Raw genomic sequence first — 5,616 nt, forward strand, 5'->3', positions numbered from 1 at the left:
CTAATACGGTGCTTTGTTTTTATGTCTTACAAGATAATAATAAAAGCTAATTTTACTAGATTTATAACAATATGTCCAAGACTAAACACACATCATAGGACAATGTCATAAGAAAAAAAAAAAAACACACAAACAACCAAAAAGATGGTGGCATGTAAAAAAACCCCACACATATCAGAAAATTATTGTCCTACATAAATTTTTTCCAGTTTTGACCCACTAACCTGTGGGAAAAACCTTGGGGCAGATCAGCTGCTTGCTAAATTCCTCAAAGTTGCATATATGAGTAAAGGATATAGTGTGCCACAGATGCCGTGCCAGAAGGGTTTCTTCACATTCAGCTGTAATCTCCTTTTCAGCTATGCCACAAGTTCACATTGTCCAGAGTAACTGCAGCAAAACAGGGAGAAATGTGTATGCGGGAAACCAGTTCTTTCAAACATACAGTTGGTTAAAACAATGTTCCCAGATGAATCTTTTCAGTATGCTTTTGATATCTGTGCAATATTGTAGAATGCTGAGAAGACTAGCAAAATCAGTGGCTGCGTCAATTACTGTATTTTTGAAGAAAGCTTGTTAAAAAGGAAAAGTCCCCAAGTAGTGGCTTTGCTGATGTTACCTGTATGCTGACGTTTTTTAAATGTAATACAAAAAAAGAAAAGATGGCATTTTTTCCTTCTATCACTTTTATTGCGTAAAAAAAAGAAAAGATGCAATATGTTCCAGTTCAGGTCTTGATCCCAAACTGTTATTGACTGAAATCAGTTCCAGAGCTCCTGGTAAATTGTCATTTATGTACATGAGATGCACAGAAAGTACATTAAAACAGTTACTGTAAACTGTACTATCTTTATACAGACTACAGCAGTACAGAGAACAGCCTTTACAGATCTTCAAAAGCTATTTTACATAGTATTGTTTTTTCCTTCCTGAGATGATCTTGCTCATTTCAGCTGGTGGTACCTTTTGACAGACATTCAGGAAATTAAAAAGTTAACCCAGAAGTACATGATCACAACATCTGGAGATCTCTTTGGTGTGTTCTTCAGACTGTGAATACCTTTTGGACCCAAAGGTTCCCAGTTTAATTGTTGAATAAGCTAACTTTTATATAAAGGGATTTCTAACACACCATGTTATAATTGCTGGTGAATATCTGATCTTCTTTATGAAAGATTAACAAGTGCCATCAAAAGGAATAAAGCTATCTTAACTATCAGCTGCCTACTGAACAATATAGAACTACACGTGTTCTACTAGTCAGACTCCAGCACTTCATAAGAATCCGTTTTCTACTTCTCTCTATTGCTTTTGCAGTAACAATAGAAGATGAATGCACTCCTATGAACATTCAGAACTATAGGAGACTACCAGCCTTTTTCAGGGTCCATCCCCACTGTCAATATGTGACAAGTTAATGGGGTTTAATTATAAAAGCAACACTAAGCAATTAAGCAAACTGAGGGATTATTAAGAGTCCCAGCTGTGGCAGCATGTTTCTTACTTTAAGATAACAGATATATTTTCTATATATGAAAGTGAGATTAATCTTCTAAAGCATATCAAAAAATCTTTCTCTGGGAAATTTCTCCCCTCTTATTAAAATGAATTCTGGTTTTGGTAATGATTGTAGAAACAAAGTGCCACTTTAGGCTCTACATTTTCCAATTGCAGCCAGCCACTTAAATTATGACCCAATGAGACCAAATAATAGAAAAAACAAGAGGCACAGAACTAAAATTATCTTTGACCTAGTGTTGTGCCCGGTATTGCGATATGCAGTATTTGTGAATCTCCTCGGTTTTATATGACAGTGACACAAGAAAATTCAGTTGTTATTCTCTAGAATTGTTCTTATACACCTTTTTTTTTTTCTTCTCTTTCATCAGCTCATCACTTGCATAGAAAGAGCCCGATTTTCACTCGCACATGTCCAGGACTGCACACACAATTCTGGATACATATAGTCAGATGTACTAATAACCACTATGAAGGGCTGATAAATGTTAACTGTATGTGCAGGTGATGACAGCTTTATATGCTGGACCTAACAGTTTCACCTGTATGTATGCAGATATTAGTGTATTACAATGTACACTAAGGTGTTAGTGCAAAGCATACACCTTTGTTAATGCATCAGCATACACATACAGATTAAAAGCATGCAAAATCATATATGCTACCGAAAGCCCACTGAAGACCCACCCATATCTAAACATTTGTATCATCGTTAAGAATAAGATTTGTCTTCTACTTGTAGAAATTGAAAACATTAAGAGAAGGAGTATGGGGATATGTGATACATACCCTGCCATGCTAGGGGAGAATTTTCACTTCCAGTTATATAGGCGTTTCAAAATAGCCTGAAATCCATCACGTTAAAATTTAAGCAACTAAAAAGTATCTCTCTACTTTATACAAAACAATTTTGTAATATTACTTTTGCTGACTAATAAATTCAGTAAGCCTTTGCATAATGTAAGCTTCTCTTAGCTGCAAAGCTGGACTACCTTGAGCATTCCCACAGCAGGTGTTTGCCATAATTGTTTGTAGTACCTCCTGCTATGGTTCAGTTGAAAGCAGAGCTAGTAAATGGCCTCTAACAGCAAAATATGAGTCTACAGAACAAACCACTGCATCCCTGTCTCATGAAAATACACTGCGTTGGGACTACTGAAACTGCCAGCCAGGCTTTCAAAAAAATAGAGAAGATATCATTCAAAGAATGTTAGCATTAAAATGTCAAGTCTTGCCTTCTTCTAGGGAAAACTCCACATAAAATGAAGTTGAATTCCCCTCTAAACAAAGGATTCAGACTGCAGCTGTCACCTTTACAATATATTATACATTTATATTAAAAAGAACTTACACCCATTTTAAGCTTCTTTACACAGGAAATTTTAAGAACTGAAACAGGCCACCAAATTCTACTCACAGTCTTCCTGCCCCCTTAGTTAATTTTCCTTGAATTAATAATTAAAGGATGCATCTGGTTTGTTTAAGAATAATATTTAACTTTAATATTAAAATAGCAGCCATAATACAGTAGAGGGAAAAAAAATTCTTAAAGATACCATTACATTAAATTACCATAGGTATTTATTTTGCTTCCACCTGCTCCATTTCACTATGTTAATACTCCAGTAGTCACAATTAACACAGGACATGAGATATTTTCATACTTTTTCTATCATTAGCAGGTACAGCCTGAAAAGGCACATCACTGTACCATGAGAGCCCAAGTCATAAGCACAAACCTGAATGCCCATACACTACTTTCCTCAAAGTCTGTCACTAGCACTTGAGGCTATCTAAACTGCAATTTCTCAATTTTTTTATTTCCCACATTTCCCTATTTAATTTGAGTGCTACCACTAAGGACCCAAGACACTGACACCCAGCAGTAAAGAGCTTTCTATCAAATTGCTGGTAGATCAGCATTCAGAATGTACTACTTTTGGAAGTTCAAGCTTGCAAACAAGCCTGATTTATTGAGCTGGAATTGATTTACCATACCTTATATGCAAGGTTTTAAAAAGCTCTTCTGGGCTAATTACATACTCAGCTGATCCCCAAGTGATTAATAAAGTTCCTGACTAATTTTCTGTCTCTTCTGAGCTGCCAGATGGAGTACAGAAAACTCATCTACATCCCATAATGCAGATTTTCACATTAATGAATAACGCTTACAGCTGCTAGCTAGAGAAGATTTTACATCTGCTTTACTTTCACATTCCTAAAAAATATAAGTAAGACTTATCCTTTCCTCTAGTTTTCAGATTAGGTCAGAAATCTGTTTGTATTGGCCTTTGTTTACACAACAGTACTATTACGTCAATATTTTAAGGTGACTAAAAAAATATCTTTCATTATACAATCCAGAAGTTATCACATTGTCTTTATATATACATATGCCATCTAGAGCTGACACAAGTCCCCCCAGTTTTTGCAGTCTCTGTTCTTTCCTAAGAACCGGTAAGTGGAGTTAGTGTCACTTTGCTTTTCTCACAAACAAAAAACACGCTGAAGGTGACCTTGCTGTTCTTTATTTTTTTTTTAATTTCGTAATGAATGCAAAAAGTAATCAGAAAAAGATGGCCAGTGATTCAGTTCTTTAGAGAGTGATTCAAATTCATTTGTCCCTTATAAGAACCAAAGGAAAAAAAAAAGCCATTATTAATTTAGGCAATTAAGAATACTTTGAAAGTAATATCCAGTACATTAAAGAACCTGTCCCTGAAGTGCTGCTTACAGTCTATGAAAAGCTAATTTTAGAGCATTTCAAGTGAGGAAAGGTCACTTCCTAGATATGCTCTACAGAATATTGTAATTTTTAAATGGTAACCTAAATGAGAAGTGTTTTTTTGTAAATATGGAATGAAAGGTTAAGTGAATTAGAAACAAAATTAAAGACGTATTACATTTATCATGTAATTTTAAATTAAACTATGTATGATAATATTTATAGTCTCTTCCTCTTATTTATCAAAGAATCTATGGTTTTCTTCCTTAACATTACACAGTGTACAGTCTAAAAACAAAATTTCTATACAAGACAAAATAGTTAACCTTTACTAGTTAATCTTTATAGTTTCTAGGATCAACTGGTAGGAATGAAAACTGAATAAAGCCCACATAGAGTGCAACTGCAGTTCTTTAGGACAGGCAGGGGGAGAGGTGTGTCTTACAGTGCGACATTTATTGACTTACAACTCTTGCCAGTCACAATGTTTAGGAACAGAAGACAGCCCCACAAGGTATATATGATCTCAAACACCTAATCAGATTGTCTGGACTCATCTACAATTACCTGTCTCACTTTTGTAAAGTGCAGAAACAGATTATCTAAGTGAAAACTTAGTATTTACTGATGGCATAAATTCTACGATAGCACACATTACATAAGTGCAAAGGGAAGTACATTAAATTATGCACAACTCTAAAATTATATCAAGAAATAGAGTCCAAGACAGACATACTAGAAGCAGTTAAGTAAACTTCCCCCGCCAGCAAAGTCAGAGAAAGGATAATACAGCCACCAAGGCACAGGGCTGTGATTAACGTTTCAAATTCCATCTGCAGTAGACTTTCTATATGACTATAAACAGTGCACAGCACCACATCCACATTCCTCAGTTTCTCATTTATAAAAAAAGATTAATCTTTTCCACACAAAAGTGGAAGTGTATTTTTCTGCTAGAAAGAAGATTCAGAAGCACAACAAATTTATCACAAATTACAAAGCTGGTCCTCACAGTATTTAACAGGTTTATGTGGGATATTATTCTTTGGCAAACGCAATGTTAAATGCACTAGCATAACCCTTGTGGAAGATAAGGTAATGCTGTAAGGTAATATTCTCTGATAAGGTAATATTCTCCGATTACTACCACAGAATCCTTTCCAAATTCACTCATTTGAATAATGCAGCTAGATTAGATAAAAAGCATGAGTGTTGTATTTGTTATTATTCTGTATGTCTTCAAAAATGCCTTAGGTCCCTCATTTGAACCGCCCTCTCAAACAATCATGGTAACCGTCAAGGATAATTATCACAAAACAGTCTTCAATGCAATAGGAAAACAATACAGACTAGATATAAGGAAGAAATTTTTT

Source organism: Aptenodytes forsteri, unplaced genomic scaffold (genome assembly GCF_000699145.1).
Source record: "Aptenodytes forsteri isolate BGI_AS27 unplaced genomic scaffold, ASM69914v1 Scaffold33, whole genome shotgun sequence".
Classification (NCBI taxonomy): Eukaryota; Metazoa; Chordata; class Aves; order Sphenisciformes; family Spheniscidae; genus Aptenodytes; species Aptenodytes forsteri.